The sequence below is a fragment of the Eptatretus burgeri genome, chromosome 13, assembly GCF_056783735.1.
Source record: "Eptatretus burgeri isolate ZD-2024b chromosome 13, Ebu_testis_v1, whole genome shotgun sequence".
In the NCBI taxonomy this organism is placed as follows: Eukaryota; Metazoa; Chordata; class Myxini; order Myxiniformes; family Myxinidae; genus Eptatretus; species Eptatretus burgeri.
Window position 1 is genome coordinate 71,986,037 of NC_140973.1, and position 16,172 is coordinate 72,002,208.

Below are 16,172 nucleotides of genomic sequence, written 5' to 3' on the forward strand. Positions count from 1 at the left end.
TCTGAGAGAGTCAGAGAGAGTCAGAGAGTCAGAGTCGGAGAGTCAGAGTCAGACACAGAGGAGTGGTGTTTGCACTTTTTGAAATATTAGACCAGAAGCATACATCATTGTATAATTCCATAATTAATATGCTCTGCCCGAAGTTTAAATTGAATCGGAGGATTCAATGCATCTTTATGTCCTTGCTCACAAGACTCTCTGCATTGCTGCCACATGTTTGCAGCTTGTCAGTTTGTAAAAATGAAAGGAATGTAAATGCTCTCCTTTTATCTTCGAAAGCAAATTGAACCTGGATTAAATTACGGATTTGGCCCACTGGTTGCTTTCTTGCTGAGGCAGAGCTGTGCTGCTGATAAGGTGCCTCCATATAACGGGCCAGGAACATTGAATTTGTCTCAGGGTACTAGTGACGAGTGCTTACTCTTTAAAAAAAGACGCGTGAGATCTTAAACACCCACCAGTTAATGCTGTAGTATATGGGACACCCAGCTTCACGTATGCACCAAGGGACAGCACCTTGACTGCAAAGCTCCAATCTGACAGTTTATGCTCCGGTTGAGAAAATAACCCAGAACAGACAGCCCAGAGATGACAGCGCTATCCCTGTGTCTTCCCATCGCACTCGAGGAATATGTCTGTGCCAATGGACGGACAGGTAGAGGATGAGGGAATTTCAGGCCAAGGAGAGGCATAACATCTGTGTAATGCCAGGGTTGTGATTGAGGAGAGCGAGGATAGAAGTCCAGCAAGATTGAGCTTCACAAATGGCCTTTTCACCATGCTATAGCTGTGTAATTCGATAGATCACAATGGAAAACCTTGAGCTGCAAAATTTGTTATTCCCTTCCACCTCATCTGAAGGGCAGCACACTTTATGATAAAAATGCCTTGTCCGTGAAGCTCCCTTCTGACAGTTTCTATAGTCTGCTCAGGAATCGAACCCAAGCAAGACATCTCAAAGGTAAGTTCCCCATTTGTGTACAACCCTGTGAAACAATGCTATCAATCCTGAGATGCATCTTCGCAGTGTTTCGACTTTAATTCCAGCATACATTGCACAGATTTATTGCATATTTGCTATAATATGTGACAGTTTGTGCCATTTGGGGTCATGCATGAGGAGATGTTAATAAAGGGAGCAGACAAGCGAGATATGCTTGAATCAGGAGAGAAATTACAGGACAGGACCAGAATGTTAGAAGATGTATAGGTGTTACAGTGAAGATGAAATAGGAGGAGGTGGAACAATATAGGAGAAAAATTCTCATGAAGAAGGGAATTAATACAGAGGAACTCCTAGAATGAGAGAAGAGCAGGATAGAAGGATTCACAAAGATTTCAGGAATGCGTGTGGGAAGAGAAGAGTATTCGTAATATATTTTTTTATTATTTTAATTTTCCAGGGATATGTTGGGTCCATGAACATGGAAAGGGCAGAACAGATGAGGAGTTTCCAGATGTACTCCTGGATTGCTTTTTAAAACGGTTTGTAAATAAGCCCAGGGACTGCAGCATTATACCTCCTCTTAAAGGAATGATCCTAATATGATGGAAGAGGTGGAGGAAGGAGAGACCAGAACAGTGTGAAAACGTTTGAGTCTATTGAGAGTTCAAGTTATGGATAGCAGAGTGAGTATGGCTGTTAGATTTCAGGAAGGCAATCAGCATCAGAATACAAAAACAATGTCACCCACAGGGTGACCCGTATCTTGCCAAAAGGTGACCACGTGTGACTTCTTTAAGGTCACACTGAGGTGAACAGAGCTGCTATCCACCAGGAGCGACTCCTTGAGGAATATCTGCCTACGAGAGATTCCGATGAGAATCGTTCTTCAGAGTTACCATGAAAAATATGCGTTTGCCTCATAACGTCACCAAATGACGTCATAATGTCTCAAGCTTGACATATCTAGAAAGCACTCATCGAGGTGTTCAATTTGAGGTACTACACGATATGGTTCTTAAAACTTGAAAATTTGACCATGGGGTCAAATATGTTTGACCTCAGGCGCTAACCATGAAGGTCAAGGCCAATCGCCACCAAAAATTAATCAGCTGAGCGCCAGACCATGAACTATATTCCCATGAAGTTTGAAGACGATCCGATCAAAATTACTCAAAAAATAAGGGTTTCGTCGACTCCCCTGATTTGCGACAAAGTGACCTTGACCTTTGACCTTGACCTTCAAATTTTTATGCGCTGAAAGGGACCTCTATAGGCCTCTGATATGCGAAGCTACAAAAATTTCCAATGATAAATGTGCTCTGCAGAATTTTTTATACATGATTACAGACAAACAAACAAACAAACAAACAAACAAAAAAAACAAAACAAAAAAAAAACATACAAGCTGACTAACATATCTTGCAAAAACTTCGTTTTGGCAAGATAAAAATGGGAAATCTTCAAAAAGCAAATGAGCAGTGTATAGCATAAGTATATTATCATGATGTGTAAATCCAGAGGCAGAAAGAGACCAAGGTGAATGAATAGGGAGGCAAGGAATGCTCTTAAGGGTAAGCAGAAGGCATACATAAGGTACAAATTAATAGTACTGGAGTCGGACTCATACCAGCATAGGAGGAAACGCAGCCGAGTTATGAAATAACTGGACAAGTGAAAATAGAATATGAGAATGATATAGTCAAGAATATACACATATATATATATATATATATATATATATATATATATATATATATATATATATATATATATATATATATATATATATCAGGTCAGGTCTGGTCAGGTATGGGAGCATGCGCCAGAGCAGCGCATCGCTGCATCCACTTTCCGCCGGTACTCCAGGGGTCTCCATCTGGCCGTCCCCCAGGTAGATGCCTGGCACATTCCCATCTCCTTGAGATGCTGATCAACCTGCTGCAACCACGAGGCACGTGGTCAGCCCATTGGGCTCCTCCACTCAGGAGACTCCCTCGCTGAGATAATCTGGTGAGCAGGATCAGCGTCAGGAAAACGAGCCACATGTCCATAGAGCCGCAGCTGATGTTCACGGACTATGCAGGTAACAAATCTCATTTGAGTCTCTTTCAGCAACCGCTCATTGGACACAAAGTCTGACCAGTGATAGCCAAGGATTCTCCGAAGAGACCTGGTATCAAAGGAATTAAGTCTCCGTCTCAGATCCTTGGTCAGAGTCCAAGTCTCGCAACCAAAGAGCAAGACTGGAAGCACCAAGGACCTGAAGACTCGGACTTTTGTCCTCCCGTACAGGTACCGGCAGTGCCACACCCCATTATCCAGTGAATGCATGACTCCCCAGGCCTGACCCAGACGTCTATTGACCTCTGACTCACAGCCAGCAGACATGAATATCACTGCCAAGGTAAGTGAATCTCTCCACGACCTCAACCTGCTCACCACAAACAGGCACAGACAGACAGCAGCATCCAAGATGTCATTGAAAGCCTGGATCTTAGTTTTGACCCAGGAAACCCGTAATCCCAGCAGCTCCGACTCCTCATTCAGCACTTCGAGGGCCCCCGAAAGGATTTCTGAAGTCTCCGCAAAGATGACTGCATCATCTGCGAAATCAAGGTCAGAGATCTTGACATTCCCAAACGATGCACCGCAGTTTGATCTCTCCGACATCCTCCCTAGAATCCAGTCCATACAAGCGCTGAAAAGTGTGGGGGCCAGCACACACCCCTGACGAACTCCAGTAACAACTGGAAATAAGTCAGAGATGGCACCACCACATCTCACAGCATTCTCAGTACCAGAGTGGAGTTCAGACATCAGATCGATCCGTTTTGGTGGCGCCCCACGAAGACCAAGAATCCTCCTGAGGGCATCCCGATTCACTGAATCAAGCACTTTACAGAGATCAACATAAGCTGCAAGCAGCCCCTGCCGAAATGCTCTTTTGTGCTCAGTGAGGACCCGAAGATCAAGGATACAGTCAATCGTTGACATCTTTGGTGTAAAAATTCCATTTGGTGTATATATATATATATATATATATATATATATATATATATATATATATATATATATATATATATATATATATATATATATATATATATATATTATACTAGCAGTAAAGCCCGGCGTTGCTTGGACTTTCTTGCAAATTTCCTGAATAGCTGTTAGGGTTAGGGTTAGCTACCCTAACACTAACTCAAACCCTAACCGCTAACCCTAACCCTAACCCTAAGCCTAACCCGAACAGCTTGGCGTAGCGGAGGTAAACGGCGTCCGGGACAAAGTGGAAATTTGTGTCCCCCGTAGGCCTTAAACTTGAGTGGATTTGAATGAAAAATCCCATAAGGGATTTCGAATATCGGAAGTGTTATAGAAAAAATTTATAGCCAATGACCAAAGTTAGACCAAAAGCCATAATCGTACAGAATTTGAATGGAATCGGTTGGAGTTTGTGGAAATGCATAACGACCATAAACACACACACATTCTCAGTTTTATAGATATAGATATATGTCAAAGCTTGTTTCATTTCATGTAGTAACAAAAATCTGATGGTGGACCAAAAAAAGGGGCGTGCTGAAATATTAATATATATATATATATATATATATATATATATATATATATATATATATATATATATATATATATATATATATATATATATATATACACACACACACACACACACACATACACACACACACACAGTCTGTTTGTCCCATCCATCCTGAAACACAGAAATGCTCCTCAGAGAGAATAAAATCATGAAGTAAAAGTTGCTTCAAATTAATCCAAACCTGCGGGATAAATATAATTTTTTTCAATCAGAGAAAGAAATTGAACTCGGGTGGTGTTTAAGGTTACATCAGATCGGTTAAGAAATATGCTGTGATGTATTTACTGTGAATAAATATGATTATATTGGAATTTCACACCACTCTATATGTCTAGCGATATCATAATACGTTGGTTCATGAATATTTTTGAAGGAATTTACGCAATTTCCCCCAAAATTGATTAAGCCAGCCATTTTGACACACTCCTGGTCACGTGATTGGTATGACTTCAGCAATTTAACATCTCTACCTTTGCCTAATGTTGTTACCTAAATTTGGTAGCATTCTGACTCGTGGATCAGGAGAAGAAGCATTTGGAAGAAATTTGTGGAACCACCATTTTGACACACTTCCGGTCACATAATCAGCATGGCCTCTGCAATTTAACATCAGAACCCTGTCCTGATGGTGTTACCCCAATTTGGTAGCATTCTGACTGGTGGGTCTGGAGAAGAAGATTTTTGAGGGAATTTATGTGTTTTTTCCCAAAAATTGACAGTCAGCCATTTTGACACACTTCTAGTCATGTAATCAGCATGACCTCTGCAATATAACATCCCAGGAAACACAGGAATGAGACGCGAACACAGGAATGAGACGCGAACACAGGAATGAGACGCGAACGCAGGAATGAGACGCGAATGCCTCGCTGCCTCGTCTTAGTGTTGCCAACTAAAATTTCGCCAAGTTGCGGAAAACGGACCAAGAGGAGCACACTTTTTAAAATTGTTCAAAAATCACCTGAAGCGCTAGAATCACTTTGTTTTCTGCACCCAGATGATAGAACCCCTGTCGTCCAATCATCGTGCTGCTTAGAAGATACACTGTGGTTCAGTGGTTCTTTTCACACTATATCGTGTAACACTATAGTGCAATGCAATGCACGATGAAATTGAAAAAGAGTTCTGCCCCTTGATAGAAAGCAAAGTTGTCCAATTTTTGATGAGGCACCGCTTTCTTTTCTGTGGCTCGGCAAGCAAGTCCAGAAGGAACCCAATTGTGCGCTTATGACGCAGTGTTGGCAACAATGTCTCTTCTTTGAGTTTAGTTTCTCAGCATGTCGTGCCCCCCTTTTTTCCCGCCCCCTCTCTCTGGGACATCGTTGGTCGCAACCATTGATCAGCAACCGGAGGGTGGGGGAATTGCACACTTCAACCCCTTCCTGCACTTGCGTTTCCATGTGCCACAATAAAATTGTACTCAGAAGTGTCAATCGATAGATGTAGATGGTAGATGATAGGTGCAACAAAACAAATTTGCTGCCCCCCATGTAAGTGATGAATGATGTCCTGGGTTAAGTCAATTTTCTCACACTTGCCCCGTGAAGGAATTTATTCCTGTTTGTTAAAAAAAAAAAATATATATCCATCCATTGGGACTAGACTCTCTGCAGAGTGTTGGTGCTGCATATGCAGTCCACTGGGCTATTGGACACAATCCCGGACAGGTCGCCACTCCGACACTGGATACCAGCAAGCTCATGCACATTTTTCTGGCCTCAGAGGATGACAGGCTGAGTCAACACTACCTGATATAATTCAATGGTGAAGAGTGGGATTTGAACTCGGGGCCCCAACGATTATGTATATATATATATATATATATATATATATATATATATATATATATATATATATATATATATATATATATATATATATGTACACTGTATATGGGTGTGTGTATATATATATTTATATATATATATATATATATATATATATATATATATATATATATATATGTACACTGTATATGGGTGTGTGTATATATATATATATATATATATATATATATATATATATATATATATATATATATATATATATATATATATATATATATATATATATATATGACAAGCCTGGGGGGTGAAGCCCCAGCTGACCCATGTGCTAACGTCTATTAATTTGGTACAATTGGACCATGACGGTGTCTGTTAATTGTGTCTCACTTGGCTGCGCCTGGATGGATTTGAGGGTCGTGGAGTAGCAGCTGAAACCCGAATCCTATCCAAGTTCCTCCTGATGACTCTATCTTTGCTCTTTATTTCTTCGGGTTCCTTAATGGTCTTCCATTTCATTACATACTATTGGAACATTCTTTTTAGTCCTGAAGATCCCTTGGATCCCCTTGGACTCCTGAGACCTTTGACCTTTGGAACATTTCGACCTTTCCTTTGCACTCAATGACCTTTCCTTTTGTAAATAATGCACCAACTCCACCGACATGGAGGATCCAAATCCAGTGGGACCGTACTCTGTGCAGAGCATTGGTGTTGCCTAAGCAGTCTCCTGGGCTGTTGGGCACAATCTTGGATGGATCGCCACTCCGACACAGGATACATGGAGGATGGGTAAACTGATAGTCTTATAATTTGAAGGATTACATTCTTGAGACCAGATAGATAATAATTAAACTTTCACCTGATTCGGTGGCATAATGGTTGCAGCTCTGACTCTGGGTGATGGGCGGTTCAAATCCAACAATGGTCGAGTCGTACCAAAGACTTGAGAAATGGTACATGCTGCTTCCTTGCTTGATGCTCAGTATTCAATAGGAAAGAGCATGGAAACAACCATAGGTTGGCAACCATTATGCAGGCTTGATGGGCCTCATGGCCTCCTCCTGCTGAGAAGTACATTGTAAGGGGTGTGCATGAGTGTGTGAGTGTGTTATGCTGTGGAAAGATTTTATCGTTTCTTTTTATAACCCATTTACTCTGAAAATTTAATTACCAAATGCACGTGAAGCAAAAAGCAGGGTTCAGCAATTGGTTCATGTCTGTTCGATCAGTTGGTGATCGATGAACAACTTATGGAAATGCAATGTTGAATTTTGAACACGAACACGAATCGGAACTTGAATAGGAAGACAAGTTTACCGTTTTACGGTACTTTGGCTCAGAATTTGTCCCGATTGCACATGCGCAGGGAGGAGTGAGATAACATTTTTACACTGTCGCAGGTCAAACAAAATAAAAAATCATTCCAAGTAGTAAATTTACTATTTTTAATGACATACTGTTTTTAAGGATGTTATAAAGGACACAAACCACAGGCAAAAATAACTAAAATAATGTGTTAGATAGGGTGATGTAATAGACACTGGGTAAAATGGTGGTAAAACACAGAATTTATTTATTTATATGCCTTTAGACCTTCATCCCCATCGACACAAATCACCTTCATCATACTTCCAAGCCAGAACAATGCTCTCCTGTATATCGAGAGCTAGAGAAGGTGTTGTGTGCGAGAGGGACAGTGAGGGTGAAGATGACTCTGCCAGTATTGCTACTCTATGTAACTATGCGACTCAACAAGACTAAACTGTGACTCGATGTCATCTCATTACGGTGAATAAGGCCGTAGGGGTGATGTTTAAGATTGCTTTCATTGCACTAAACTTCCAGATTAAAAAAAATGATCTTTGATATCATTATTTTATTAAAATTGAAGTATTGTATTTGAACATACAATATTCCAGATGGGGTCTGTAGTGAGGCCTCATCAAGAATATTGTGTACAGTTTTGTTTACCATAACTCAGGAAGGACATAGCTACCACAGAGAAGGTTCGGCGCAGGGCTAGTGGATTGATTCCAGGTCTAGCTAGACTCAACTTTGAGGAGCGGCTGCAGGAGACGGGGCTTTATACATTAGAAAGGAGGCGGTTACGAGGAGATATGATAGAGATGTTTAAGATAATGAAAGGTAAAGATAAAATAAGTGCAGAGGAATTATCCAGAAGAGTAGACAGTGATAGGACCAGGGGCCATAGCCTCAGAGTTAAGATGGTAAGGCAGGGGACTTTCACTCAGAGAGTAGTTAATGCATGGAATGGTCTCTCTGGAAAGGTCGTGGCAGCAGGAAAAGTCGATAAGTTGTTGTTAGTCTTTCGGCTGCTCCCGTTCGGGGTCGCCACAGCGGATCATCCGTTATGATCCGTATACTGATTTGGCACAGGTTTTACGCTGAATGCCCTTCCTGATGCAACCCTGGTCGCCTCTTACGACACAGGGATAAGGATTGGGTTTCGCCATGATTCTGGGCTTCCCTACACCCTCTCATAGCGTGGCCCAGTGCAGAGCTCCCGTCCTCAAGCGATCCTCCAACCCAAGCCTCCGAGTAGCTGGATTACAGGCACATGCCACTGCGCCCGGTGAAAAGTCGATAAGTGAAAATTGGAATTACATAGGTACCTGGAAGCTATGGAGATGGGGGGGGGGTATAGGGATGTTGGAAGGACTTTTTGGTAGTTTGAGTATGAATGGGTGATTGTGTGCATCTGTGCAAAGCATTGTGTCTGTGGGGGTCTTGTCATGGGGTGGTGTGTGGTTGATGTGTGTTTCTTACCCAGGAACTGCCTTCGCCCCCCCCCCTCCCCAAGAAAAAAACAAAAAAATCTTTTTTCTTTTTAAAAATACATTATTTTAATTCATATATTTCCCCATTTTTTGTTTGACACCCTTGGGATAACCAAGGTGGAGGTGGTCATGTTTTCACCCTTGTCTGTCTGTTTGCCTGTTTGTGTGCAGGATATCTCAAAAAGTTGTGGACGGATTTGGATGAAATTTTGTGGACAGGTTGTATTGGGTGTGTGACAAGGACGAACTGATTCGATTTTGGTGAAGATCCGAATCCGGATTCAACGACGAGAATTTTTAATGATTCTTCAGCATTGAGAGAAAGGGCTAAACTAATAGTTATAGCACAATATCTCAAAAAGTTGTGGATGGATTCGGACGAAACTTGGTGGACAGGTTGGGTGTGTGACGAGGACGAATTGATTCAATTTTGGTGAAGATCCGAATCCGGATCTGGATGGAGAATTATTTAATTTTAAAAGTGATTCTTCACCATTGAGAGATAGGGCCAAAAACGATGTTGTACTGTATAGCATGATATTTCAAAAATGTATTGGGCCCCATATGTTCTCATGTGACAGAGGTATGCGCTCTACTGACTACCCTTCTAGTTTATTCTGAAATGAGACTTCTATACTCTGAAAATTTCCTTGAGGATACTATGTTGGCCAAACATAAATTGCTTGTTGTGGTGGAAATATAGCAAGCTTATGTCATAAACCTATAGGAATACTCAGGAGGAAGTCTTGCAAGGAATGACATTGTCACTAACATTCAATCTATCAAAACAATGGGAATTCAGTAAAATATCAACAAAACCCTGCGAGCACGTCAAACAGGCAACGGGCCTTTATTTTTTGCAAAATGACGATCTCTCGAATAATGTATTTCTGATTTACAGTCACCTAGCAAGATTACATGTGAGCAAAGGGAGCTTGTAGCTTTTCTCTGCACCATTAGTGCTGTTCTCATCCCCTGCCCTTGCAGACTGTATGATGTAGAATTGATGTTTTGCAAAAAATTTTTTTTTACCACAATGCATAAGGCTTCCGGAGCAGCCTGTAATATATTAGATGCGGTACAAGGGCTTTAGGAGATATCGGTTCATTGCAACATGAAATTACAAGGATGTTGAGAAACAACGGACACATAAGCACAGCATTTGGGACTCAAACCTGGGATCGTTGCACCTTGAGTTGTGTTCTAGTGGAAACACAAAACATAACAACCCATTTACCTTTTTTACTGTGAATTCTTGCCTCGGAGGAAATTGTATGACGGAGGAAATTTTTTATGATGATTGGGTTCCTTGTTACTGTAAGAATGCCAGCTTTCTGGTCATCTCATGATGTGAATTTGCGGACACAGCACGGTTGCAGTTTTTGTTGTGCCAGCCATGATATATCTGCTTTCATGCCATATTACGTGTGTTGTGGCATTTGGTTGTGACTTGCAAGGACTGTTTGCACCGTTCTGAATGGGTTCGTTGAACTGGTTATCTTTTGCTCGGTGTTGAATATCTGAATTTTTTTTTTTGTTTACATTAGAAGAATCAATTCAGCGATTACTGTTCATACAATGAAGTTTCAAATGTGAAGATTGACTTCCATACCTCCTGAGAGGTTTGAGATTTGTTCGTGCGTCATGCACTATTCTCGAGACTGTTGGATGGCTTAGTTGGTGTGACGTTGGGACACATACTCAGGAGAAAGAAGGTGCATGTGATCAGGCAGTTCTGTGGTCTGGACGCCATTGTCAAGAGGAGAAGAGGGATACCAAAATTGAGGTGGAACTAAATGGTCGAGACTCTAGAATGACATGAGAGTAAGTGGAGGTGCAGAAAGTGGATGCTCAGGATTTAACAGTGTGGAGAGGAAAAAGCCATGCAGCTGAACCTACAAGAAGGTGGGATTAATTGGGGCCATCAAAGTCGTAGTAGTATTAGTCATAGTAGTTGTAGTGATAGTTGCAGTATTTAGTACTATGGAAGAAAATCAAGACCATTTTCATGACTGTCAATGCGGTTATCGGCATCATGGAACGTGCCATCATTGGGCTGGATTTCATTACTCCAAGAGCCGCCACATACGAGCAGATGCAATGCAACAACATTGTCGGCAACAGTATTTGATAATTGTGTAATGTGCAGCGGTTGGCAAAACTCATTAACTAGTTTTTCAGGTGCATCAGTGACAATTGTAAACGTTGAACATGTTCAACTTTTACGATGCATTAATGGTGACGATCATGCATCGTCGCGTCGTGTGCGGCAGTCACACACAATCGTCAATGCGGCGCAATGTCTTGACCAATTAAACTTCAGCTTTCAAGTAGCTTCTGACTATAGCATCAGTGACAGTTTCTTATCTTCTGCAGCAATTTTTTTTAATAGTCATAACTTTTGTGAACTTTGAAGCCCAAAAGGATATTATGAAAGTTCAATGTAGTAGCCTAAGCCTGCCCTTTGTTTCCTGTATTTAACAAACTTTCAGAAACAATTAAATACAGTAGTAATGTTATCCCAGAGGTACATTGGGTTATCTCGACTTTAAATGACAAAGTCTCTGCCTTTCAATTACATTGACGTATACCCAACTGGTGTGTGTGTGTGTGTGTGTGTGTGTGTGTGTGTGTGTGTGTGTGTGTGTGTGTGTGTGTGTGTGTGTGTTGTTGGTTGTTGGTTGTTATCTCCATAATTTGGGTTTCAGTAGGTGGAACGAAATCCTTCCAGGATCCGAGCATCCAGCTTCGTTTCGGTGAAGGTTCTCAATTCATGGACCACGTTGTAAAGTTTTGTTGTTCTGAGAGTTTTGTTCCGATGGCTCTTTTCAGGCTCGTCAATGAGCCCCAAACAGCTTCCAACTGTAGTTCATTTGTAGTAATGTTTCCACGGATGGTTTGTGGGATCTTTGTGAGGTTCTTCTTCATCATTCCCGTTGCTCCAATTGTCACTGATACAATTTTGGCACTCTTCAGCTTTCAGGATTTTTTCACTTCATTCTTCAGGTGTTGATAGTTAGTCATTTTCTTGATTTCTGCATTATTCAGACCAAAATCACCGGGTGTTGAAACCTCATTCAGCAATGACTTATTTTCCTTTAATTGTATGTGAGTACTATATCTGGTTGCAGTGCTTTGATTTCCATGTTCATTCTCAATGGAATCATTAAGTCGTACGTGAGTGTTATGTCCTTTTTTTCAGTGATTGCTTTTGGTTCATGTTTCCATGAGTTTTATGAAACTGGGATATTGAAATTTCTGCAGATGTACCAGTGGATTAGTCAACATACATTGTTGTGCCTTTGTGTGTACACCTGTTCTGACATGAGTTTTTTTTTCTTACTTCCCGATAGGAGGTGACTCGTGCTTTGTTTCTTCCTTGCAGAATCCACACTTGTCCAATTGACTCATTCCTGCCATTGTTTTAAAGCCAATGGTGTGGTGTCCTTGGTCTTGGGCATTTATAATGATTTGTTCTTCATCTCAATTGAGCTGACCTCTTCTTAGCCATTCCAGTGATCCTTCTTTGTCTATCCCCAATCTGTCCAACTTTTTTTTATACGTATATATTTCCCTGCTATTTTATTGTCCAACTTTTTAAATTTTATATATATATAATTGTATATGTATCTATTGTTACGAATTTCGGTCCGCCCGGCGTGCGATCGGTCACGTAACTCAAATCGCAACTGCATCGCCCACCGGAACAGACAATTCAGTCGTGACCCTCCTTGGAACTATCGCCAGGAGCGAGTCACGGGTGGGTCTTTCGACCCCACCACAATCGTGCCAATCGGCCACCTGCGCAGGATAGGGTTGTTCGCCAAACTCGACCTACCTAAGTACCTGCGCGGGTAGTTAACCGGGCGATCGTACCTCGCCACTGGCAGGCCTAGGACATGAACTGCTTAAGCGGTCCGTTCCGTGCTTCAGTGATAACCGAGCGGTGTTATCGCCGACCCCGACGGATGTGATTATTTACCGGGTGCTTACACCCTTCTACCAATTCCTTCCATGATGTAAAATGGAACTTTCAAACAAAGGAAAGGACGCAACGAAACAGGAAACAGTTCGACAAGTACATTTATTCCACACTCAGACAAGGCAAGCACGTATTCACAGCCATACAGCAAGAATGCAATTTACAAGCAAGCAAGCAAGAACTACAACCGAATAAAGCAATGTTTATTTACATGCACTTAAACAGTTTCTACTTTACAAGACACGGCGCCACAACACGCATTCACACAAAAGCAAAGGAAAGACCCCCTCAAAGGCAAGGGAGTCAGACTGGGCCCGTGGGCCTAATGCGCGTGGAACCTGGATGAGCGGCCAGGTCCACGAGACCGAAGGGTCCTACCCGCGCCCTCGTGGCACGATGGCGGGCAAGCCGCAATGTCAGCGTAGCTGCGCCTGGCTTCGTGCCCCTGGCGTGGTCGGCGAGCTCTCTCCGGCGCTCCCCGTCTGCCTTTCCCGTCGGCTTCGAGCTCCGTCTCCCGACTTGACTGCCCCGCCGACACTGCAGACTTGACTTCTTCTCCCGACACTCCGCCGCTGCCACTCCACTGCTCCCAATTGGTTCTCTGCCGACGTACTGCGCAACTTTCATCTTCCGCGAGCTCGCGCTTATATAGCCCGGGGGAGGGACATCTCTGTAAATTTCTGGATCACAGCGGGTTCGGAGGCGGGGCTATGCCACCCGATGCTCAGTCATTGGATGGATGAAAAGGGGGTGTGAAGTATTCCTGATCCGCTTTTTGAGGCGAAAGGAACGCATTCACAGCCCATGGCACGACGTGTGGTCGAAAGACGGAGGTGGTGGGAGTTTGGTTGTTGGCGGGCGTCGTTTAAGAATGGCAGTGAAGCGATGTTTGCGGGATGGAGTTGTGGAGGTAAAGAGGCGAAGGTGGTGGTGTTTGAGTTTTTGGGGGATTATTGGTCCAAAATAATGACAGAGAAAAGAAAAACGGCTAACTCAAAGGATCGCAGCCCGGTGAACACGGAAAAATCCCTTTAAACGGTGGGGAAATCTAACAACACAATTACTTATCGTCATAACTGATCTAAGGACCCTTTATGGTGTATTGCGAATTTGCACAGCCGTAACAGTATATATATATATATATATATATATATATATATATATATATATATATATATATATATATATATATATATATATGTATATCTATATATATATATATATATATATATATATATATATATATATATATATATATATATGTTTGTATATATATATACACATATATATATATATATATATATATGTATATCTATATATATGTATATATATATATATATATATATATATATATATATATATATATATATATATATATATGTATATATATATATATATATATATATATATATATATATATATATATATATGTATATATATATATATATATATGTATATGTATATATATATATATATATATATATATATATGTATATATATATATATATGTATATATATATATATATATATGTATATATGTATGTATATGTATATATATATATATATATATATATATATATATATATATATATCAGGTCAGGTCAGGTATGGGAGCATGTGCCAGAACAGCACGTCGCTGCGTCCACTTTCCGCCGGTACTCCAGGGGCCTCCGTCTGGCCATCCCCCAGGCATATGCCAGGCCCATCCCCATCTCCTTGAGATGATGGTCAACCTGTTGCAACCATGAGGCACGTGGTCGACCCACTGGCCTCCTCCACTCATGAGACTCCCTCGCTGAGAGAATCTGGTGAGTAGGATCAGAGTCAGGAAAACGAGCCACATGTCCATACAGCCGCAACTGACGCTCACGGACGATGCAGGTAACAAATCTCATCTGAGTCTCTCTCAGCAACCGCTTGTTGGACACAAAATCCGACCAGCGATAGCCAAGGATTCTCCGAAGAGACCTGGTACCAAAGGAATTAAGTCTCCGTCTCAGATCCTTGGTCAGAGTCCAAGTCTCGCACCCATAGAGCAAGACTGGAAGTACCAAGGACCTGAAGACTCGGACTTTAGTCCTCCCGCACAGGTACCGGCAGCGCCACACCCCATGATCCAGTGAATCCATGACTCCCCAGGCCCGACCCAGACGTCTATTGACCTCTGACTTGCAGCCAGCAGAGACATGAATATCACTGCCAAGGCAAGTGAATCTCTCCACGACCTCAACATCCTCACCACAAACAGACACAGACAGGACAGCAGCATCCAAGATGTCACCGAAAGCCTAGATCTTAGTTTTGACCCAATAAACCCGTAATCCCAACGGCTCCGACTCCTCATTCAGCACCTCGGGGGCCCCCAAGAGGATGTCTAAAGTCTCCGCAAAGATGACTGCATCATCTGCAAAGTCAAGGTCCGAGATCTTGACATTCCCAAATGACGCACCGCAACTTGATCTCTCCGACATCCTCCCTAGAATCCAGTCCATACAAGTGCTGAAAAGTGTGGGGGCAAGTACACATCCCTGACGAACTCCAGTAACAACTGGAAATAAGTCAGAGATGGTACCACCACACTTCACAGCACTCTCAGTACCAGAGTAGAGTTCAGACATCAGATCGATCAGTTTTGGTGGCACCCCACGAAGACCAAGAATCCTCCAGAGGACATCCCGATTCACTGAATCGAACGCTTTACAGAGATCAACATAGGCTGCAAGCAGCCCCTACCGAAACTCTTGTCTGCGTTCGGTGAGGACACGAAGTGCAAGGATATGGTCAATCGTTGACCTCTTTGGTGTAAAGCCTGACTGCTCTGGACGCTGGTGCTCAAGCAGATGGTGGCGAACCCTATTGAGAATTATCCGAGCAAAGACCTTGCCTGGCACTGAGAGCAGCGTCACCCCTCGGTAGTTGTTCCAGTCTTGGCGATCACCCTTCCCTTTCCAGAGAGGGACAACAAGGCCCCTCTTCCAGTCAGTTGGGATGATGCCTGTGTTCCAGTTCCAGGCAGAGCACAAAACTGCATGCA

The 16,172-nt window shown here is 42.1% G+C and overlaps 1 protein-coding gene across 1 annotated transcript in view; it reads left to right on the forward strand.

The window, feature by feature from the left end:
* The window catches only part of LOC147014748 (metabotropic glutamate receptor 6-like), an 817,753-nt gene that overhangs the window by 270,353 nt on the left and 531,228 nt on the right, over positions 1-16,172 (forward strand). The window lies entirely within an intron of this gene.